General features: G+C 39.5%; 1 protein-coding gene across 5 annotated transcripts in view; it reads left to right on the forward strand.

Annotated features, from left to right (window-relative positions):
- The first annotated feature begins 20,544 nt into the window (after nucleotides 1–20,544).
- The window catches only part of CCSER2 (coiled-coil serine rich protein 2), an 86,460-nt gene continuing 82,003 nt past the window's right edge, over nucleotides 20,545–25,001 (forward strand). For 4 of the 5 annotated variants that reach the window (XR_001294455.2, XR_001294454.2, XM_013955921.2 and 1 more), the window contains exon 1: nucleotides 21,281–21,554. The gene's annotated coding sequence lies outside the window, so the exon portion shown is untranslated. Of the gene's footprint in view, nucleotides 20,619–21,280; nucleotides 21,555–25,001 lie in introns of those variants that run through there. The other variant, XM_067299795.1, reaches the window with a different exon arrangement.

Genomic DNA, 25,001 nt, shown 5'->3' on the forward strand with positions numbered 1-25,001 from the left:
TCTTTTTAATAATGCTGCTTAAAATGGAAGCAAGCTTAATACCTGTATTTGTATCAGCCCTGATTAGGACAGCCCAAGACAATGAAATAGTGCATAAGCAGAGTCAGATTGATTTGTCTGTGGCAGATTTTAACCTTTCCTTATATTCAGCCTGTTTCTTCACCCTGTATTTACATAATGCTAATGCAATTCAATTTTCTAACGAAAAATTGACCCAGGCTCTCTGATGGCTCTAAAATAAAGTGGGTGGACAGTCAAAATCAATTAGGGTCAGTATGGATGAGCCCAAACAATCCATATGGATGTAGTTATAAATCATCTATATCTGGTTATCTGTCTTAGGGACTTGCATTTTTAAATGTCTTTTATCTTTTGATTAGGGTGTCAGAAACAGGGTTATCTACACTTAAACTTTCTTGGAGGAAACTTAGGAGAATAAATCTGGGATTTTTCATTTCACAACCTGTTGAGATCATTTGCATCAGAGAAATTAGATGACGCTACAAATGTCACATGCTTTATTCTCAATATGTGTAATGTGAAAAAGGCTAAATTTTTTCCACCAGTTTAATCTTTCTGTTTTATTAAGCTCCTGGGAAAAAAAAAAAGTGTTTGCCAAGCTCTTTTGTATAGTTTGCTAATCCGAAAGGTCTGAAAGCAGTATTACTCATAACAGTAGCTCATTGATGACGTCTAAAAATAACCAGGAGCCATGTCAGACAAATACCTTACATGAGAATTCTAACCTTAAAATGTAAGAATTTTGCCATCTGTCTAATGAGTTAGCAATTGAAGTCTGCCCCAAAAGGTAAATATCTTGGATTTAGTTGGCATGAAGAGGAAAGAAGAGAAACTAAGGAAGGTATACACTTCTCCTTCCCTCATGTGAGCGTGGTTGGATGTGGCACAAAAGCTCCCACATCCTGTGACATGTTTGCCATCATGTGGTTGAACAGATCTCCCCTTCTTAAAAGTTTCTTAAATGCCTCTCAGGCAAGGTCGTCTCTGTCTTTGCTGATAATCACAGACACAATACACTGTTAACTTTCCCAGTGCAATGCAAGGAAGGACTGAACTATGCTTAGCTAGCATGGATGAATAATGGATACTGTGCTGAAGATGTTCATGCTCAATCTCTATAAACTTTGTAAAGCATTGAAGGAGTTAGGAATGTTAATGTTTTATGTAATATTTACAAAAGGTCATTCTTTACAATTTACCTTAGAAACTTCAGCTGCTCTGCTTTGAGAGAGAAAACCTCACTGCATAGATCTGACAAGATTTTCTGGCCCACATACAAGCTGTATTTCATAGCTTTGGTTTTGGTGAAATGATTCCAAATAATAAAAAACTGTAGCCGCTATTGCCTGTTGCTTGCAAAGAGCCCAAAGTCCAGGAGACTTCTCTTAATTTTGAGCTGTGCTCTGCAGGGGCCACTGGGAATACTCCTTGACAGAATCCACACAAGCAAACAAACAAAAGACGTTTAGGGTTATACTGTAACGTTAAGTCACAGGTCTTATAAGACATTGGTGAAGAGTCTCACCGTCTCAGTTAGTAGCTGTCTGCTTAATTGCTTCTGCTCTAAATTGCTAAAGGAAGGGAGTACTCGCAGGCACAGAAATAAATGGAATGGTATACAGGTGCTGACAAATTACTTAAACATATCCATGGAGTAAAATACAACTTACATAAAGAAGTCAGAGTCAATAAAGGGACAGCGGATCATAGTGACAATAAAATTTGAGGGGAATGAAAACATCACAGGTTATACTGTAGTCATTGTATAAGGCAACAGTAAAAAAATCATGATACTATTTGAGTAGCAGTACATGATATAACTAAAGATTGGAGTAAAATGTATGTACCCATAGAGAAGGACGTGCAATCACGCATTTTGCTTTTCTTGAATATGCCATGTAACTACAGAATTTCTCAAAATCATTTTCATATGCAGTGTATGTTAACTGGTGATAAATGTGGCAGATACTAAGGAAGGAGCATCTGAATCGATTGTCTAGCCTTGCTGCTGTTATCTGGCATCTGTTTCAGACAAAAGGCAATTTCAATAAATTGTTAATGTTTTCCAAATAAACCAAACAAAATAATGCAACAAATAAAACTCACACATTAATATATATATTGATTACTGACAGACTGAATTTCAGAACTGATCTGAGTGTGGTTGTGTCCAGCTGTGACAGCTGTGCTATAAAGAGGGTTGTACCAAATTGCTGTTTGGCCAAGAACAGAAGCTGCAGCAGCCAGGACAGCCAACAGTGTCTTTTATGTTTGTTTTGAGACTCGCCACAGTTCCCAGCAGTGCTGAACACTTCTCCAAGGCAAGGCTGCTTTGCCTGTCCTGAATTTAATCTAGTGGAAAAAATCTTTTAGATTATTGCTGTGTCCTTTACTGACCCTCCGTTCTTACCAGTAGGTCTTGGTGCCAGTATCTTAATTTTTCATTTTATGCTGCTTGCTTTAACAATGTGTTCTTTGGCAGTCAGCCATGTCTACAGCACTCTGCTATTAAAATGTCTGCTCTCTACTGCAGCTGTCCATTTACTTTATGAACTGATCAGCCGGTAGAGTGTAATTTAAGAGAATAGGAATAAGTCATAGCGGAGGGAACAAAATATCAGCTGATTTGCTATATGCACATCTGTCCTTCAGAGATTTTTGAATCTAACTTGTCATACTATATATTTAGTTTTTAATTAGTACATAATGTGGAGAGAAAGAATGACTTGACATGTTGCACCCAGCAGATGAACAAAACCAATAGTGCCCTTGTGGAAATACTCTCAGTACCAAGAGCACTCAAGGGTGACACAGTTGTCAAAGTGAACACAGCACATAATACTTTTCCTACTTAAATGTTATTACAGGTCTAGAGGGCAGGATAATTTGAATTTGTAATCACATTTGCTTTAACATTTAAATAGAGCAAGAAGATGATCAGTTCTTAGGAGACACTCACATACCAGATTTTCTTTTATAATCACTGAAGTCTTATCAGGCCAAACCCAACTGTAAGCTGGATTTTTAAGAAGTGAGACATTTTGTAAAATCTCCTATTTGTCTGTAACAATGGATGTTAAGAGAGACGGTGGGGAGGGAGACTTACTGCACTAATGAACACAAAAACATCCTCTGATACAACCCAAGGACTGGGTTGACATCATGTCTGGTAAACAAGAGAAGAATGGACCCAGAAATTAATGGATAATAATTGATGTGTTGGGAATTAGAGCTGACTAGCAGACAGAGTAATGGGAGGATGATTCTGTCCTTTATGTGTTTTGAAAAAAGCGTGGGAAGTGGCTGCAGAGAAAGGCTGGGGGAATGGAAGGAATTTTACTGTCGTGTTTGCTCTCTTTAGTATCCCTAGGCTTCTTAGAAGTCCAACTGCTTCCCTCTCTTCCCCACGCTCAAATCGTCATCGTTTCTGGGGCTGATCCAGGGATACATATTGATTAGATAAGCCAAAGAGAAGGAATGTTGACATTGCCATCTCATATCCAGCAGCAAAAATACCTGGGAAGACCTCTTTTCCTTTCTCTGCCTTATTTCTCTCCTATCTCTCATCTTTTACTTAAAAAAAAATTGGCATCAGCAAGACATGACTTGCTCTCTCTCACTATTCTCATAAGCTGATGGCCTGTAAGGCAGCTAAAAACGACGACTGAAATGGTTCAGCAATGATGTATGTTTGCCAAGCCTCAGAGTAGCCAGTGGGGCTGAGTGCCTGAATTCATTCCTCCAATAACAAGCTGGCAAGGTCTGTGAGCCAAAGCAGTAACTGATACCATCTAAGGTGGGAAATACAAGGCATGCAATTTATATTATTTTGTACAGTCCTTTATACATGGTAACTTTTCCACATGAGCAGCTTTCTCAAGATGGTTACCAAAAGGGAAAATCAGAAGCCACAATTCCAGTTTTTGTTTTTACCTCAGCTACTGATAAATGCTGGTTTGAAGTATAATTGTTTCATCTATAGACATAAGCAGGAAGAAGGGGCCAGTAGTAGCAGAGCCTTCTAAACAAGCACAGACCACATCTCTAATTCCCCCCAGATCCACAGTCATATTGATGTTGCTTAAAACTTGAAAGAAAATTAAATTTCACAAGTTCCACATAATTTGAAATGCTGTAACATGTTAACAGTGAAAAGACAACTTTAGGATGGATGGCATTATGTCCAAAAAGCAATATAGCTATGACTGACAGTGTTCCAGGGCCAAGAAGTTAGGGCTAGATAATTAAGATCAAGGGTGTTTTGAACAAAATCAGTGGAAGATTGGATGAAAAGCAATAAAAGCTACCCTGGACCATCTGAAATGTATTTTTAATGTGTTCTTATTATATCTATGAATGCCTATGCAGAGATGTGTAATCTACAAATCTTTACCAATCAAAAGACTGATCATGAAGAGATAAATGTCCTACAAGATCATTCACTGAAAACTTGGAGGAATTGTGTATGGTAGTATGAAAGCCAGATTCTAGTACTTTACATATCAACTGTTTTAATGCTTTTTCTTTATTAATAGATAATTATAGATGATATTTTATCAAACATAGGTATGTGTCTTGTATTTCACTGTTGATGGCAATTTCTTGAAAAAACTATAAAATTTTATATATTATATATAATGAATTTAAAATTTTCAATATAAATGTAATATCAAGGGAACCCCAGACCCTGGAGGCAAGAGAGAAAGTCTGGAGAGAGGAAGACTTTCCCTTGGTGGAGGAGGAGTGGGTTAGAGATCATTTAAGCAAACTTGACACCCACAAATCCATGGGCCCTGATGGGATGCACCCACGAGTGCTGAGGGAGCTGGCGGACATTATTGCTAAGCCACTCTCCATCATCTTTGAAAGGTCATGGAGAACAGGAGAGGTGCCTGAGGACTGGAAGAAAGCCAATGTCACCCCAGTCTTCAAAAAGGGCAAGAAGGAGGACCCAGGGAACTACAGGCCAGTCAGCCTCACCTCCATCCCTGGAAAGGTGATGGAGCAGCTCATCCTGGAAGCCATCTCCACACATGTGGAGGAAAAGAAGGTGATCAGGAGTAATCAGCATGGCTTCACCAAGGGGAAATCATGCCTAACCAATCTGATAGCCTTCTCTGATGGAATGACTGGCTGGGTAGATGAGGGGAGAGCAGTGGATGTTGTCCACCTTGACTTCAGCAAGGCTTTTGACACTGTCTCCCATAGCATCCTCATAGACAAGCTCAGGAAGTGTAGGTTAGATGAGTGGACAGTGAGGTGGATTGAGAACTGGCTGAATGGCAGAGCTCAGAGAGTTGTGATCAGTGGCACAGAGTCTAGTTGGAGGCCTGTAGCTAGCGGTGTCCCGCAGGGGTCAGTACTGGGTCCAGTCTTGTTCAACTTCTTCATCAATGACCTGGATGAAGGCACAGAGTGCACCCTCAGCAAGTTTGCTGATGATACAAAACTGGGAGGAGTGGCTGATACACCAGAGGGCTGTGCTGCCATTCAAAGAGACTTGGACAGGCTGGAGAGGTGGGCAGAGAGGAACCTCATGAAGTTCAACAAAGGCAAGTGCAGGGTCCTGCACCTGGGGAGGAATAACCCCAGTCACCAGTACAGGTTGGGGGTTGACCTGCTGGAAAGCAGCTCTGCGGAGAAGGACCTGGGAGTCCTGGTGGGCAGCAAGTTAAGCATGAGGCAGCAATGTGCCCTTGTGGCCAAGAAGGCCAATGGTATCCTGGGGTGCATCAGGAAGAGTGTTGCCAGCAGGTCGAGGGAGGTGATTCTCCCCCTCTACTCAGCCCTGGTGAGGCCGCATCTGGAGTACTGCGTCCAGTTCTGGGCTCCCCAGTACAAGAGGGATGTGGCACTACTGGAGCAAGTCCAGCGAAGGGCCACAAAGATGATGAGGGGACTGGAGCATCTCTCTTATGAGGAAAGGCTGAGAGAGCTTGGCCTGTTTAGCTTGGAGAAGAGAAGGCTGAGAGGAGATCTTATCAACGTGTACAAGTATCTGAAGGGAGGGTGTCGAGAGGATGGGACCAGACTCTTTTCACAGTGGTGCCCAGCGACAGGACGCGAGGCAATGGGCACAAACTGAAACACAGACACTTCCATCTGAACATGAGAAAAAACTTCTTCACTGTGAGGGTGACAGAGCACTGGAACAGGTTGCCCAGAGAGGTGGTGGAGTCTCCTTCTCTGGAGATATTCAAAACGCACCTGGATGCAATCCTGTGCAATGTGCTCTAGGTGACCCTGCTTGAGCAGGGGGGTTGGACTAGATGATCTCCAGAGGTCCCTTCCAACCTCAGTGATTCTGTGATTCTGTGATTCTGTGATTATAAAAATAAGCATAAAAATGTAGTATGTATTTAGATTTTTGTAAAGCTAGGTATAAACAAGACAGTACCAGACCTGTAATAATAATAATTTTTTTTCCTTCCAAAAAGGAAAGAACAATCTCTGTAGACAGAAGATATTCAGTATATTCTTTCCTCCCCTTTCTTCCCCCTAGTTTACTTGTAGGATGACCAATACAGAAAATACTAAACTAATCAAAATTTGGTCATCTATTATGACTGTATTTTGATAAGGAAATGTCTTCTGACCTGTATGTATTATTTTACAGAACTCAGTGTTGCAGAAGAAATGCAAAAGCCACTCTCATCTGTTTTTATTCTTTGCGTTTACTATGCACATTGATGAACTTTTAGTGCTAGCTTCATTCCCTTTTGGCAATGACAGAAGACTATCTAAAATAGGTCTAAAAACATATTATTAGCTTTTGAGAGAGTGGTTTTTGTAAGAAATGTTACATGCTCTACAAAGACAGAGATAATGGATAATAGGCTCCTTAGCTCAGAGGAGTAGTAAAGGAGCAGTGAGGTTCAATTGGCAGTCACCAACTAGACCACATCTAAGCGAAGATGTGTTATTTCTCATAGACATTATGATCTGGTGGCTATTAAAAGTGCAACGGGATAAGTTTGATAGTCCTAGTCAAGTCCCCAGTGGTCAGATTTCTACATTAAAACTGCTGTCCTTAGAGGGTATCAATATTTCTGCTCTGCAGCAATGTGCTTTTTATTCTATAAAGCAGAATGTTTGTAGTTTTGGCAAACAGGCCATGGGCTAATCAGACATGGATCTTGAACTATCTTTTCATCTGAAGAGGATTCTTTTAGCTTAGAGGAGAGACATGTTGGCAGTGCAGTATGTTCCTTAGAGCTGTTTCTAAATCATGTATAAGTAGAGGATTTTGATTTCAGGTTTGGTTTTCTTAGTCTGGTACCTTTATCATCATAGCATTCTAAATTTATAAGAGGCCCAGATGATTCTCCTGCTGAATTATTAATCATGGAAAGATCTGAAAGGATCCATCAATATATTTATTTTTTATTTTTCCTCTAAATTAGCTTTTATTGTTAGAGTTGATGTTTGTCATGAGCTGTGGACCCCTTTAATAAGTTTTGGTGCATGTAAGCTGGTCTCAACCTACTTCATGCAACAACTTGGTGATGAATTCAGGCAGCTGAGTGATTTTCATGATTTTTAGATGTGGTGAGAGATTAGGTACCTTTTCTTCAATAAGGACCAATTCCATATCACAAACCAAAGCAAAATATTAACTCCCTAGTAATTTTAAGGGCAATATCAGATCCTTAAAGCAAGATATTTGTGAATGAAAATGGAGCAGTGCAGCAAATGATCTGTCTGCAGGACCTTGACCAGGAATGCAAGCCTTTTGTGATGAAATTCTCTCTTTGCAGCTATTTGATCTTTGCTTGAAAGCAAAATGAGATTACTAATGAATAATGTTATAAACCACCCTACCAAGAGTGATCCTATAGGCAGGGTCTTCCAGAGATGGGGAGATGTATGACATCCTGGTAGCAGGCTTGGGAAAAAATTCTTAATGTCCATTTGAGAGAGAAAAATTATGATGAAGTTTATATTTTGTACTTGTTTTTTCAAATAGTTATGCCATGCAAAGTTAACTTGATACATATTTAATAACAAAGGTGCTGACTGAAGATGAAGCTATAAAGATATGAGACATTTTTTCTACAGGAGATATGTTCATCTTAGTACTGAACTTGTACTTTATAATAGTATTTTTATCTACTGACAGATACACAAATGTGAAAAATGTACAGGAAGCAGATTTTAAGGACACTTGGTCAACATTAGAAAGATGAACATGTGTAAAAGAAAACTCAATTATTATAAATGCCAAAGCACATGTAATACTACAGCACAGCTTTCTCTGTGAATTATATTGTGCATTATTCTTAAAAAATTAGATAATTGTATTACAAACACACATGACTAAGGAAATGTGCACCTGTGCTGTAACATTGTTTTCCTGGGTATTAAAAGAGAAATGAAAAATTAAAAGTAATGCAAAATGTATGAACAGATATCTGATCATTGAAATTGTTAAAACAAGGCGGCCCAGATCCTGCAAAGACAGCTGCATGGGTAAACCTGCGCATCCACATAACGCTTGAACGACATTACTGTTTCGTTCTGTGTAGACACGAGGTCAGCCCCGCCGGAGCTCAGCTGGCATTAGCTGGCATGTGCATATGCAGCCAGCTGGTTCTTCTTGCAGGACTGTGGCATGGTGCAGCAGCACTGAACAATCATTACAAAACCATCATTACATGAGAAGAACATATTTTGATTTTGTTGTCATCAGTTAAATTTGATAAAAGATATGAATTCCCACAAAGTATTTCTCAAAGTGAAAGGAGCTAATTTGGAAATAGTGTCGAGTATATTGTCTCTGCATTGAGTTTCAGGAGCAACCGTAAGAAAAAACACATGCTATTCAATACTACAGTGGTTACATCATGTGTCAATGTCCCTCTTAAAAGTCAATCTCACTCATCCAGTGCAGAAAGCTATACTACTGACTTTGTAGTCTGTGTTTCTTGAAGCTAATCTAACAGTAGGTAATGGAAACAAAAGACATTAAATACTAGTAAAGCCATTGCACTTTCACAAAACAGTAGGGAGCTGATGTTAGGGAAAAATTCTAACTCATATCATAATTCATCTATGTTTCACCTGTATGACTGTTACACATATATTGTGTCTCAGTGACATACATTCTCGGGGCTGCAGAGAAAAGCAAAAAAAGTCTTCTGATATGGCTTTAACCAAAATCCTAATGTTTAAAATTTTATTTATGGAACCACATTACTTGAAGCAGTAGTCCTGTAAATTCATTATGAGTAAGTCAAAAGCCTATGAGGATGGTAAATATTTGTATATCCATCATGAACCTATAGAAAATATGTGTGCAGAATTTATTTCATTTAAATTGTATTTCAATTAAAAAAACTACCCAAGCAGATACTGAATCTACAATGTGCACCTGGAGGAGTAGGACGGCACTATAAGTGTTAAATGACTGCAGATTCTTAAGGGTTTTTTTTTAAAGCCACTATACTTGGGGACTAAAATTTTAAAATTGCCTGGTAAGCATTTCTTCTTAGAAAATGTCAGTAGACTTCCATGACTCATGAAATGACACAGTAGACTGCAGTAGCATCATTTATTGAGCAACTAACAAACTAACAGAGATTTACATGTACCCATAAACACTGATTCAGAAAACAGATCTAAAGACCATTATGTTTATATCTGGTACATACATTTTAATTCATTCACTGAATATGCAAATTATATAGTTAGCTAAGTGTTTATAATTGGCCTCAGGTGTAAGATTTTACAGCTAGTAATTGTGTTTCCCGTTTTTTCTTATTCTTTTCCTAGTTTCCCTAGTTTTGTGTTTCCTCTTAATTATCCATCTAGTTAGAGAGTGCCCTTGTATGAGGAACAGGAAGCAAAAGCAGCACGAAGTGAGTGTGGTGAGGGGCCTCCACCACTTCAGGGCCAAATGGCAGGCCTGTTTCCCTTCCCTACTGCCCTCTTCCGTATTTCCTGAGACCTGGTATTCTCTTACCAACAGCTCTGCCTTTTTCTCCAGCTTTGGAAAACCTTTTTCAGTCTCCTTTTGTATTTTTCTGTTTCCCCTTCTTTTCAATCTCTTATTCCCCACTGTTTTCTCCCATCTGTGGACCACTCCAGCTCCTCTGCATCTAAACAAATACTGCTTTATATTCTTATCTGCAGCTGTTTCTATCCCTTTCACAAAATCAAGAGACTTCCACTTCATAAGCTGGACATTTAGCCTGTAAGAGAAGCACAGCTCCAGGGAAAACTGAGGTTCATTTCTCTTTGCTAGAGTCTACTCCACTACTCATGAGTTAGATATATCAGCAGCACAGGCTACTATTTTGCTGATACTGAAATACGTCACTTTAAATGCACACTATCATCTCCGACAGGATGAAGGATAGTTATTTATTTAGGTGATTATACCTGTAAAGAATTCTGTCCTTGGAGAAGATCAACATAGGGACTTTTTCCCAATGAACTTCTGTCTTGTGAAGTATTTTGGGATCAGTAAGAGAATTTCTGTTGCTGAATTTTCACATTGATGAAGGCTGCCATCTTTGAAGATCTTCACAAGACTAATACAGTATCTCTTTTAAAATATAAATGCTTCCAGACCCATTTTCCCTGTAGATACTGCAGTGCGTCCTGAGCTATTTATATTCAAGAAATTCTGAATTGGAAAGAGACCTTTTTTTAAAGTGTTTTGTAAGGAACATGAAAAAAATGATCATCCCTGCAATAGTGTGAAACATATGTCACTTACACAGCAACAAAATCTAGAGTCTTAGTAGGAATTAAATATTGTAAACATTCAGCAATGGATATCACAGCATGCACTGGAAAAAGCACACTCCAGGCAGTACCATTCTCACTTTAATCTGTGACCTGTTCAGGAGAGCATTCCCCTTTCACAAGGCTCCTCCTTGACACGTACACACCATATTCAAACCCAGTAGCTGACATTAAATTGCTGATTGAGTTCTGTCTAGAATGTTTGTCCTCACTTTCTTTACAGCATAGACATTCATGTGACCCAGCGTATCATACTGTTCTTGAAAAAAGGATTGTAGTGGATTATAAATATGTAGCGTAAAAATAAAATATGACTTTAAAAATGCTTGCAATCAAAGTTTAAAGCAGTATTAAAGGATGGAGGAAAGCCAGACATTCCATAAAAGTCTGTCCACCTACCTATGCATTGTTCATAGCTTTACCATTTCCTAAGTGCTTATGCAATAATGCTTAAAGTATGTCCATCACTGTCATTTGAGTTAGTTCTGCACTTTAATTGCATATCTTTTAGTTTGTTTGTGTTTTGTGTTGTCCTCTTTTTCTGTCTCTCTCAGAATTACACGCACCTCAGTCACATTTGTTTTAACCACCAACATTTAGGTGAAAATCCACAAACATTTCTTAATTTACTCACAGTTAATACTGTTAAAGCTTTCTCACGTTCAAAACATTGAATTTTATGTTCTTTTTCTGCACCATTTTGGTATGGGATACAGTTTCATACTGTATTCATACTGTTTAGTTTCATACATATGGTATTGCATGGCTCAATCATAAATACACTGATTTGACAGTGAGGAATTCTGGATTCCAGCCCTGTCTCTGCCACTAGCTTGCCAGTTTGACCCTGCCACTTTCTGTACCTCAGTTTATTTAAGATGAATTAGAAATAGCCCTACCTCTGTTAAAACATATTCTGAGGATACATTCATGTTTGCAGAGCACCAGGAGTTCCTTGATTTCAAAGGATCTAGAATACAAAATATTTTTCATAGCTATCTTTATAGTGAGACTGAAGAGCAGCAACTTTACTCACTTATAATTTTGCATGTACCTTTTGGTCTGCCAGCTTTTTCTAATTGATTTATCGCAGTGTGGATAGAAGATATTTTTAGCCTTTAAAATGCCACGGTTATCCTTTTCAGAACTTGTCCTTGAGTCTTGTGCCAACCATCTGAAACATACCCAATACTATTTATTGCATGCATTTCTAAAATATTTCAGTCTCTTTCAAACTTGCTGCCATTTACAGTTAGTCAGTATTAACTCAGAGAAAAACACCTTCAACATCTTCTGTTTTAGAAGTACAATAGAACCTGGCTAAGCACCTTACTAGGTAGATCTGTGGTTGACTCTTTGGCAGCTGTACTTCGGCAACCTGACAGAATGACTCAGGATGACGGCTTCAGAAGTCTGTGAATCGGAGGCAGGTGCCAGCTTATACGAATAAAACTTCTTCTGTTTTGTCTTTGTGAGAATTCAGTTTTCTTACTTGACACAAAAGCAAGTATTTAATACTCATTGCAACTGAACTGTGTTTGACTTTGGAAACAGTCTCCAGCAAGATAGCTATTCGTTGTTATGAAGGACCTTGGAGATAGATTGATATCTTATCCTACAGCCTATGTCAAGATGGACTAACCAGTCCCACTTGGAGGAGCAACCAAAAGTGAACAATATATGCAATATCTCCAGCAGGATCAGTGTTTAGGAATAAGGTAATTCTCCAGTTATATTCTCCAGGCTATTCTCAACCGTTAACATATCTTTGTTGAGATATATACGCATATATATATGTATGTATCAGGATATATATATATATATATATCTGTATGTACATACACATGCAGATGTAAGCATAACTTTCTTGAGTAACTACAGCTAATATAAGAAAAAAAGGGGGGGGAGGGAGTAAGTATATATATTCCCTGTGAGAGCAGAGAAAAGCTGCAAGGCAAGTTATAAAAGAGAAAAAGTCCTCATAAGACACAAAATATTTTCTGATGTAATATTTCATGATTTTTTCCAAACAACCATGATTTTGACCTATGATTTTGAATAGTGTTACTGTATTTGATGTTCCTGTAAAGCTCTGAGACTTTCAGTTAATTATTGAGATATTCTGGTTATACTGCTTACATATACAATTTTGGATAAGGACAGCTCCTTTCTCAATGCATGTGTTACTGCCATGTGCACAAGAACAGGAAAAGCAATTGCATCTTTTAATCTGCGTCTTTGAGCTGTTTGTTTTTCATTGTCATTTAATATTGAAAATGTAATCTAATCACTGAAAATGGTATTTCAGCTTTCATTTTTTATCTGATGTTTTCACATGTTCAGACAAGAAAGATTAGGGTCAAATATATATATATATGGAATAAAACTGTATTTTAAAAGTACTAAACTATTTTGAAAGTGCTATTTGCTATAGGAGCTGTCTGCTTGTATTTTCCTTTAAATAAAAAAAAAAGATATGGTTGAAGTAGTAGGGTTCATGAAAACAGTATCACTTTATTTCATTCCTTTCTGCAGTTTGCATCAGCTGTGAATCAAGACTCAGAAAATGCATAATTCCTCTTAAAAGGATCCCCTCTGGGATGAGGTAAATGAGAACGAGCCTTCCCTGTGCCAAGTTCTGCACAGCTCAAATCCTGCACATTGCGCAGCTGGTCCCGCGAGTGGTGGGCCAAGGACTGTGCTGTGCCCAGCCAGCGCGGAGATCTTTGGGAGAACGGAGAGGGGAATGAGGCTGGGGGAGGTGGAGTGCCATCTGCATGTGTCAGGCAAGAGTCTGAGCTGTTCTTTCTGTATCAGGTTTCTTATATAGTCTCTCACCATATTACAGAATATCTGTCACTGGGAAACAATAATATTTAAAGAACAAAAATTAGTAGCTGATAAAGATAATTTTGTATGCTCCTTAGACACTCTAAAGGAAAATAACAAATGTTACAATGAACCAGATGACGAGGCAATGCAGGACTGTTAAGAGTTTGGATGGGACATCCCATAATCAAACCGTTGTTAGGACTGGTAAAGTTATTATTGGCAATCCTAGCAGAAGGGGTAAGTGCTGAGTTTGACTAGAATCAAAGTGATGTGTTTCTCTTCTCAGCTGTCTTTTCGGTTCAAGTTAAGAGACTCATTAGTGGGGCTATAAATGAACAACTGCACTCCGTATATTGCATTTATTCTTGTGCTAGCAATATGTAGAAACCTTTGGTCACCACACCACTCAGGTGTCTTTCATCATCTCTAAATTGTTTTTTGAACAAGACTCAAAAGGATCATGCTTAGTTCTTCGCTTCCAGCTGCTGAGTGATGCTGACAGTCTCTCCCTGTGGATGAATGTTAATGCAAATACTGTGCTTTGATCAGGTGAATGAAAACAAAGATAACTGTAATGCGCTTACTGTATGTATTCTTTGCTATATGCTTTCTTTCCTTTTATGTTGTATTTCTTAATATGTATAACTCTATTGCTGTATTATCCACTGCATTGTATGCTGATTGTAAGTAGATTATTACTTCTGTAAATGATGGGATTAAAAACTGTAACAATGATATAAAATGGAGGACACAGTAGCTACACAAACAAAAAATAAAGTTGCATTTCATCCTTATTAAACATTTTTAAGCTTTGTACTATTTAAAATGTTATTAAATAACAAAACTACCAAAAATACAAATTGTTCATATCAATCAGTTTAGGATTAGCATTCATGCAATACAAGATGCTTTGTAACAATGTTTACATAAAGATAAGCCTTATGTTGCCAAATCTATTTGAATGTTTTCACTGAATTCTATGAATTTCATTGAATTCCAATCAATTTTTCTCATACTCTTAATTTTGGAGGTAGTTATTACAAACATAAGTGTAAGTTATTTTTTTACTGTTGTGTAACTGAATGATGTCTTCACAGATTAATTAAAAAAGAAAACCCAAACACATTAGACTAATTTCCATGACAGTGTTACTAGTAGAAAGTTAGTTCTTGAATTCTGAGATTACAGTCAACCTTTCATTTATAAAATATGGTTAAAATGTTTATCTAGCCTGACTTAGCATCCTTTTTAATTATACAAACAGAAATAATTTCCATACCTGTAAGTCAAGCTGAAATAACAGTTTTATTTGCGTTTCAGAATCCTCAAAAATCCCACTGACTTAATGGAAATGTTAGACATTTGTATTCCTTGGGGGATTCAGCCTATGTGAATAAAAATTGAGTTGGAATAAAAAATAAAGAAGAAACTGTATCAGACTTAAATGAAATATATTATATGCAAATTCATTTTAATAGATACTGAAAGGTGCATATTTAAAAAAAAAGAAAGCATATTTGAATTTTAGAAGTGTACAATATGATCTTTAATCACTGTATAGAAATGTTTTTCCAAGTTTGTGAGGGGGCTCTGTATTGTAGGAATATGGCCACTAAAGATATGTAGAAAAAGTTTGGCAGTATTTTACAAAGTAGTTTTAACTAGACTGTTTAAGTAGTTTAACTCGTTTGTTTAAATACTTTAGACCTAAACAGGTTTTAATTATTTAGACTAGTGCAGTGTTTTGAAGCTTTGCAAGGAACAAAAAGGCTACTAAATGCTGGGTGGTCAGCCCGTGGCAGCAGCAGCAGCAGCAGCAGGGTGCAGAGATCGCCAGAGGCACCTTGAGAGAAAGGGACAGAGTGGAAAGCTTTCTGCCTACTTGTTCGTTTACATGAGAAATACTAAAAATAAGTTAGAGAATAGGTTAGGCTTGTGTAACTTCATTGTTTTTCACAGCATGGGTAGACAATGTAATGCCTTCTCAGCAACTCTGGAAGTCGGCAGTGCTAGCCGCAGAGTAACATATTATGGAGATTTAAAAACAGAAACCCTGAAATGATATTTAAATATTGTTTTTCAGTTCAGAAGTTCAGTTTCAGTTCACAAGAAGAGTTTGACTTACAAGACAGAAAAAAGATAATGTGAAAGGAGAAGGCAAAGGAAGGGTTAGTTCATCATTCGCTCACTAAAAACATAAATGAAGGAACATTGACTTAGCACATCCAAAGTGGATGTCCGAGCCAATTATTTAGAAAGCAAACTAGCTGTGCAACTGGTAATGAACAGTTCTTCATTTAAATATTATCCTATGCATGTATTTAGAAAGTGGTAAATATCACTAATGTCTAAAAGTATCACAAATGCTCAGGTACTTCATTTCTATAAAACTGGATTCCTTTTCAAGTAACCAGGGAAAATACAGGACTTAGTCTTAAAAATGATAGGGTTATCATATATTCCAGCAGAACAAGTTTGAGCTCATCTCTGCGTTTTCCCACATGTACGCAAAGGGAGGTACGGTTATCGTAAATCATTGTCAAGACCTCAGCTTGCACCAAGGAGAATTTCCTATCAGTTATTTTATTCTTATACAACTATTTATTGCATAGTGGTACAAAGTTTAGCTACCTGCAGGTACTGTGCTTGGAAATAATAAATATGTATGCATATTACCACAGTCATGTAATTATTTTTGTATGGGACATTAGCCCAGTGTTTTTCTTGTACCTAATCTCAGAAAATAAGCTCATCAACTTTTAATACTTGCTTTAGTACATATTTTTAAGGTATTACAAAAGTGAAGTTATTTGTATAGCTTACAAAAGTATAAGAGGTTGAAAAGGAAATAGGTAATTCTGGAGACAGGAGATCTCTCGTGTCAAGTTACAACTTGGAAAATATAAAGGATTTACTCACTAATAAAAGAGCTATTTGTAGAGACGCAAATTAAGAAAACAGATTTGTTTCTAGAAGACTACCTCCAGGTAGCAAAGGTATTTCATCTCTATAAGGAAAACAATGCAAATAGCTTTATTAGCTAGGACAAACAAAATTTAATTTCCTCTTGCAAAAATAATACTTAGTAATAAACTAGTGAAAAATTATTTTCAATGCCTTTTCAAGGAATTATGGTCAGCATTTATCTATTAGCTTCATAGTATCAGAGGGGACAGTGATTGAAACTGACAGTTCTTTAATGCCTGTCAATGAATAAATTTTACAGAATGAGCCAAGACGCTTTGAAATGAAGAATTTAAAGCCATAACCATCCAGGTATATGTGCTCTGTCATATAGTTCATGAAAAATCCAGCTGTAACACAAGAAAAATATGCTCTATAATTCTAATCTGTTTTCCTTTTTTAAAATATTTCCTAGATAGCGAGAGTCCATACAACAGTGTTTTACTTTTTTAGAAATAAAATGCCAGCCATGACTAAGTTATTACTTACATGTGGAAGAAAACTGTGGCACCTAGCTGCCTAGCCCTTTTGAACTGGAAACAATGCAAAGAGAGAAAATATGGTTCATGCATCAGATTTAATAGAATCGGAGTATAAGTAGAAGATAGTTGGATACAGTAACAAGAAGGGTGAACAAGGTAAAAAGGAAATGATTATGAAGAGCATAGTAAGGAGTGGTCACAGTATATTAGCTACCTAACAAGCCCGTTTTGTGTGAACATCATGGCAAAAATGATGAGGAAGGAGATTGTCCCAGCTTTGAGGATGGCTTTAACTGAAACAGACTCTCTCAGCTTCATTGTAATGCAAGGGTTGGGAAACATCAGATTCAGGTTTTGTAAAAAGAAGGAAACACAGTTACAAGGACAAATTTGAACAACCCTTCTTTCATTTTCTACTGGAGTTAGGGAAACACATGCACTTCTAGTCTGCAGAGATATATGAAACAGAAACCAGTCCAAATTTAAAGGAACAGGAGTTTCCCTTCAAGTCAGCCTGCGATACAGCTACTGGCTGGAAGTCTTCTTATTTACAATAATCAGTAAAGTTCATATTGAATAGCTGGTTGTTTACTCCTATCTCATTTCATTATCTATCAGCAAGTCAGGTGAAACTGAGGAACCTAGCAAGGTTACAGCAGGATACTCTGAAAATGCCTGCTCAACTATTACTAGGAAAACTAGGCCTCCCTATTGCTCCCTGCATTGAAATTGCTCTGCCTGAACAAATCTGTGGGAAAAATACTTCTTTGGCTCTTAAAGTCCCTGGTCTGTCAACTATGGGAGGTTGGAAGAGTATTTGTGTAAATACCACTGTCTGCTCACCCCACTCTTACACTCTGCTCGGGGCGTTTGCTGTTATCTGTTGCTGTCTTCTGTTTTTGGAGGCGCCACAGTTCTAGGTCAGTGAGGGAAGTGGATGAAACAAGCTTCTAGTCCATCTCGCAATGTAATATAAAGTCAATTTAAGTCAATTTAGTATAAAATCAATTGAATATAAAGTCCTCAAGCTGAGGACGTATCAGATGCTAAACCGGTAAGATGAGACAACACTGAATCTTAGCTAGATCTTAGTCTGTAGTCATTCAGTAGGATTGTTAAGACTATTTTTCTGGTTAAATAGTCAGAAGCTAGAATTTGGGTATGTAAGGCTTCACTTTCTGAAGTTATTATTCAAAGAAAAGCTATGGATTTTGCTCAAAGACTGGATCTTAGTCATGGGACTATATAAGCATTATGGCAGTTTGTTAAATGTATAAAAAGAACAGGCTCTCAGATCTGCCCTAAAATCTCTCAAGATTCTTTTTTTTTTGGTATTGTTTTCTCTTAGAGTTTGGTATCATAATCATTTTCAGATAATACAAGTATGAGCTAGAGTTAAAAAGGGTGGTTATACCGCCTTTTCCAGGTCAGTACACATAGCTTACATGCCTCCTTTGTATTGGTACAAGCGTTCATGTAGTTCTCTGATCGAGCTGAAAACTGTGATGACAAGGAACAATTTGTTCCTTGATCTGTTTCACTATGCCTGCGGGTACCTACCTAGGAGATGTACTAGGAAAGCTCCACACCTGAAGAAATGCTTTCCAGGGACTGCAGAAAGGCAGTGGGAAATGCAGGAATCTCCCAGTGAGTCTGTAATATGACTTCTTTTGGTTTCGGGAAGGAGATGGAGAAGAGGAAAGTTGCAGGAAATTTCAGTGGTAGCAGTGAAGCCGTTCTATTGAACAAAGTAGGGAAAAATGAAATCTATGCTAATGCAGTTGATGTTTACATTAGCGCTGAGAAGTTGAGGATGACTCAAAGAAAGGATGACTGTGTGGTTAAAGCAACAACGCCTGACTCAGGAAATCTGAGTTCATTTCCTGGCTTTGCTACCTCTTTAGCTTTGCGCAAGAGATTTAATCTCTCCCCACTTACTTTTTTTCTTCCTGTACCACAGGGGAATAATTATGCTTCAAAATTGTTCTAAGAATAAATGTGACTGGAATATTCAATTTCAGGCAAAAAGGCACGTAAAAGCTTCAATTATTGTTCCTTATTTAAAAATAGGTCTTTGTGCTTTCCATGGGGCAGATTTATTGCAGCCTTCACATCATGTGTCTAAAAAGGTATGGAGGCACTGGCAGTGCTTGGACTGACATCTGTCAGCAGTTCTTACACCCTTGGGCAGCCTGCCCAACTCCTAGTCAAGAGACTGCGGCAAATGATGCTTATCCATTACAGGGCTTTTTTTCTTCTTCATGAACATTGCTTGAAGCTATTGCATGCCCTTTTTCCTCTGGGAGTTCTGATGAAGCAGGCATGCTAAAATTTAGAAATACTGGCAGTGGAAACTCTGAAAACACAGAGAAAAATGAAACTCAAATCTTAAGCTGACGCACAGAAATACAGATGCTGAAATGTTAAAACAATGTACATCTGAAGATCCCAAACCACACGAGATGCTGAAACACAGGCCCCAGATGCAAGCGCACAGATGCCTAGGCAAGCATTGACTCAGTTAAATGACCCTGATAAATAAAGTAATTTCAAGTGACCCTAGGCAAATAACTTTCTGAAATTTGCAGAAGTTTCTGATACTCTATCAGTACTTCATGATTTGTGGCACAGGCAGAAAACTCTGGGAAATAAAATAAGCAAGTACTTCAGTGTGCTTTAGGATGAAGGCAGTCTATTCTTCTTTGGAGTTGCATCTGTGTTGACTGCAGTGTTGACTACAGCTTTTCAGGTAGTAAGGTCTCTTTCTGTTGTGCATTGTCCGTACGTCCCAGAGCTAGGACACTTGTAGGCCTAGCAACTCAATTTTTATTTAGATTGGTCTATGGGCTCCCGAATTAGATGCGGACAGTGGGCCTGCCTGCGTCTCAGGAGCCCAGCAGGAAACAGCACACGGAGGGCAGGACTGTTTGGGCAGCTGAGCAGGCGGGTGAGGAGACATGGCGGCAGAGCCACGGCGCTGGCCTTTGCCTTGTCATCACGGGCAAGGGGAGAGCAAAAGGGGAGGCCAGGCCTGTGGCCGCGTGAGCAGGCAGGCACAGGGCCCCAGCTCCCCGGACCCTGCCCGGGCCGGCGCAGGGGCACTCGCAGTGGCGGGGCTGGGGAGGAGCGGCTGCGCCCACGGCACACATCGGCTGCGTGCTCCCGCCCCGCAGCGGGAAGAGCCGTTGCGGAGCGAGGGGGGAGCGCGCGCGGGCCCTAACGGCCGACGAACAGGTGGGCGGGGCCCCCAACGGCCGTGCGCGCGCGCAACCGCCGCCCCGCCAAGGCCGCCCCGAGCGCCTGCGCGGCGGGCGCTGTGACGTCAGGGTGAGGCGAGGGGCGCGGCCGGGCGGCAGGGGAGGGAGGGAGGAAGGGAGCGGGCGGCCGCCGCCGCCGCGGGCGCCGGGGCATGCGTGGCAGCAGCGGCGCGCGCCCCTCCCACCGCGGCGGGGCGGGGCGCGGCCGTTGGGCGTGGCGGTTGGGCGTGGCGGTTGGGCGCCGGCCGGTACCTGGGGGCGCAGAGCGGCGCGGCCCCGCCGGGGGAGGGGACTGTTCCGGCCCGGCCCGGCGGTGAGTGCGGCGGCGGCGAGGGGCTGCGCCACCCCCTCGCGCCCCTTCCCTTCCTTTCCCTCTCCTTCCCCTTCCCTTCCGCGGGCGGCGGCGGGGAGCCGGCGCCCCCTCGCCGCCCTCCCCCGCGGCGGCGGAGGATGCTGCGGCATCGCCGTCGCTGAGGCCGCGGCGCGCCGTGCCGCGCGGGAGGCCGGGGCAGGCCGCGGCGGCCCCCCCGCCGTCCCCGCCGGGCGCTGCCTTCACCTTTCGGCCCGCCTGAATGTCAGCGGCGGCTGCGGAGGCCCCTGCGGTGCCGCTTGCTGCCGGCCGCGCCACAGGTGCGGCCGCCTGCGGCTTGCGGGGCGCTGGCGGCGAGGCGGGCCGCGTCCCGGGCTTGCCCCCGGCTTAGTCAGCTGCGCTGCCCGGAGGCTAAAGGCGCTGGGGAATGGCAGGCCTGGCTTTGTGCTGCCCTGGCAGTTCTCGCTTTGCGGCAGCCTGCCCGTGTTTTCATTTTCTGTTTGTTGAATAGTACCTGCAGGTATGCCAGGGAACTGAAGGCCCTGGTTGCGAAGATCCCTTTCTATCCCCCCAAAAGGGGAAGGTGCAAAAGCACCGAGTATGTGGTTGTTCAAAGCTAACAGCTTAAAAAAAAAGTGGTGGAGCATCTATTTCGGCTAAATCTGTTCAGATATGGCTTATAACAGGAAGAAAATGTTATGTATGTTATGCTGTTTTCTCTTTAATGATGCTGAGACTTTGCTTTTATCATCCAGAGCCTGCTGTAACATCATGTTCTGTCAAATGTACTTTGATACACAATGAAACGTAGGCAACTTCAGCCTTTAACTCTGAGTTGGAGGAAATTGAACCGTTTACCTTCAGTTGAAGAAAGAAAAAATGAATGGGAACTTTGTACTTTAGCAGAGCATTAGTGTCCAGGCCAAATGACAAATTAAGGTAAGGATTGGAGATCTGATTCATCTTTATAAAAAGATGTTTATCAGTTCTTTAAGGAATCAGTTGAATGTGTAGGATTGATGCTTCATATTCTTAGAAGGTTTATTGCTGTTATATGTGGTCCTTGAGGCTGCAATTGATGCAGAACAAAATTTTTATTTATTTTTTACTAATATATTAAAGTTGGATCTATTTTTGGTGTTTTTTTGTAGAACTGAAAACCATTGTAAATATTCCCTGAAACATTAAAAATATATTTTCTGGAGTTGAAAGTTTAGTGTGAGGCAGTAAATATTTAGGTTTTTTTGGTGATGCTGAATGAAGTTTGGCAGATACTTCCTGAAGTGCAAAATAGATCACATAACTCTAAATTTTGTGAGCCCATTTTGATTTAATACCTGAAAGCTGAAGAGGTGAGTGCCTAAAAAAAAGAACATTAATAATAACCAACTACCTAAATATTAACCGAAAACCTATGTGAATATACAACCTGAAGTAGTCAAAATGCTTTTAAAGCCAAAATTTAGGTTTTGCTCACAGTTAATACTTTCAGTTATAGAGATCTCAAAATTTGGGTTGCAAAACTGCTAACTATAGTCTTCTAATCATAAAGCTGTTTTAAACAGTGGAAGTGTTTTAGGCTTAGAAGATCTCTGTATTTGATATTTTTTGTCTCTTATAACACCTATTTTCAAATCTAAGGAATTAATAATATATATTCATGTATAAAAATGTGAATAGTAATGATCCCAACTAACATGTAATATTATGCTATGAGTAATTCTGTTTAATGGAACTGTTCATGTAAATGTTTTCTGGAGTAAAACCTATTACTCTTGGACCCGATCATCCTTTAAGATGGATTCAGTGTTTGGAATAAACCATTTACAAAGAAGAGTTGGCACCTGCTCTCTAGATAAAAAGCCCTCATGCCATCAGTCTTCAAATGAACATCAGATGTATAAAACTGTTAGAAAGTTCATATCTGGGAAAATTGGCAAGAGGAAATAAAAGGTTGCAGCAATGGTTGTGTTGCTCTCTTTTTGCCACTATTTGAAAGTGTAAACAGCAGCACCATCTTCCTAATTGGAAGCTTTCAAGCAGGGTTAAACTCCTTGCCAACAGGGATGCTAAGAAGATCAAAATACTAATGGTGGTTTTGATAATTAGGTTTAAAGTCCTGTATTGTGTTTCAATTGAAGCAATAAAAAAGCTTCTGTAAATCTCTGGATACTTGAACACATTTATGTTACAAAGAAATCCCAATAGCATTAAAATAATTATTCAGAAGATGAAGCTTAGCTAGTCAGTGTAGGTCTTTGTATTTCTTTGTACCTCTGGGAAACATACTGCAGCTCACATCCAAACTTCTATCAAGTAGGTGTATTTTTGAAGACATTCTGAGAATATTATTTCTCCCTTGATCAAAAGTAGCTTGATTCGCATTTCTCCCTTGATCAAAAGTAGTTTGATTTGCAGTGTTCTGGACTTTTCTTGCTAGCTATTCTCTATCTGTGCTGGAGGGAAGATCCAGCTGGAACAATTCAGTTGATAGTATCCTGTAGCATGTGGAGTGAGACAGTCTTCTCTGGGGGGTGCTTACCCCAGGTCACTGGGGGGCAGATGTCACAAGTTCTTAGTGAGATGGCTTTTCCACTATGATAGTTGTTGGGATTTTCATGAGCACTTAGTCTTCTATAGAGTACATTTTAATGGCTTTGATTGAAGCAGAAGCATGGTTAATGTTGGCAAGGTTCACAGTACAAGAAAGGTCTTTGCCTCTTAGCCAGAGGAAAACAGCTGATAAGGTTTTACTTTTATGTGGTGGTTGAGCAAGTTATAGATCTGGAATAACCCTTAAATTGCAAATGATTTCTGAATTTATTCCCTAAAGCAAAGGGACTGCTATGCATTTAGCCTAATTAGCCCAGATGGCTTGTGACACACACAGCACAAGCTAAGCTAAGTGCCATGGAAGAACTGAATATTCCAGATTCTCTTGGCTCAAATCATATGTCATTTGAGCTGGAGATTCAGAAGTCTGTTTTAGACAGACAAAGTTTCTCACTAGAATGTTAACATGTGTGATACTTCAACTCAGTTTCTTTTTGTGAATCATATTAAAGATGTGTTTTACTTAAATGCATTATTTTGATTTTATAAAAATGGTCATATTTTTACGTAGATTCATTGCTCAATGTTTTTGGTGATTTGAGGGATGCTGTGGCTTTTAACTACACCTTCATCTCAGTAAGGCAAACTTGTACAGCGTATAGGTGGAAACTTCTCAAGGCCAAAGCTACTACTGTTAGTAGTGGGAGACTTTGAAGAAAGGAGCAGAATCTTTCATCCTGTATAGCCTTGTCTGTCAGTAAACAGAGTTTACGTAAAAACCTGATCCCTCTCTGTAAGTCTGTGTCTCAGTCATGGAAGCTCTCTGAAATGGTTGTGTATGAAAATAAGAGCTTACAGTGAAGAACCTTGAGCTATTTAATCAACAAAACAAATGAATTCGTATGTATCAGATTTCCTGTAAATTCAAGTAAAATGTGAGTGCAGACCATCTCTATGTAATTCAGTAAGCTAATATAGGAGAAACTGATACTGTGGAGAAACTGTTGCCAGTAAGTAAAGTTACACATCTTAATTTCATCAAGAGTCCTGTTTTATATTTCATCTGCAAATCTTTGAAAATACAGCAAGTGTCTGTGACTTCTGCATTTTTAGGAAGCCAACATTGATGAATACATGCAGATCTGAAGATCTAACAAGAAAATGATCAGACCTGAGATCTGATCAGAAAATGAGCAAGAAAAATAAAACACTTAAATACATATAAAAAGCTGTCACTCTGTGGTTAAAACTACGTTGGTACTTGTTATGCTGTGGCAAACTTGCAAAGTTGCCTGGTACAAGAATATTTTTCAGAGGGTTTGCTTTTGAGATTTTGAACTGATTTATAGCAATAATATCTAAGATTGGAGCTGTTGATGTCCAGCACTAATAAAGTGAAATTGAATAGCAAGGAAGTGGCACTTAGAAGCTGTGGTTCAAAAGTAAGCAAATTTCAACTGAAAGTTCTAATATATTAGTATATGCTACAATATTTTTGGTTAGGAGTGAATGCTGATGAGAAGTCAAGCTTCACTTTATAGAAGATAAGTAATCCAGTATCTTCTTGAAAACACATACGTATGAATCAAACTGGTACAGCTGGTAGGAAGGAGAGTAGGAATTGGTGGCCAGTTCTTGCAGTGCAGGGAGTTTACAGGTAGTGTTCCACAGGAACCTGTGCTAGGACCCCCAAATGAGCATATTCACAAATGACCTAGCAAGTGGGGTGAATGGTGAGCTGACAAAATTTTCTAATGATAAAGTTCTTCATAGTATTCAGGTAAGGGTACTCCGTAAAAAGTTGCAGAAGAACGTTATGGGGCTGGTTAACTG

Source organism: Apteryx mantelli, chromosome 7, assembly GCF_036417845.1.
Source record: "Apteryx mantelli isolate bAptMan1 chromosome 7, bAptMan1.hap1, whole genome shotgun sequence".
NCBI classification, from domain to species: Eukaryota; Metazoa; Chordata; class Aves; order Apterygiformes; family Apterygidae; genus Apteryx; species Apteryx mantelli.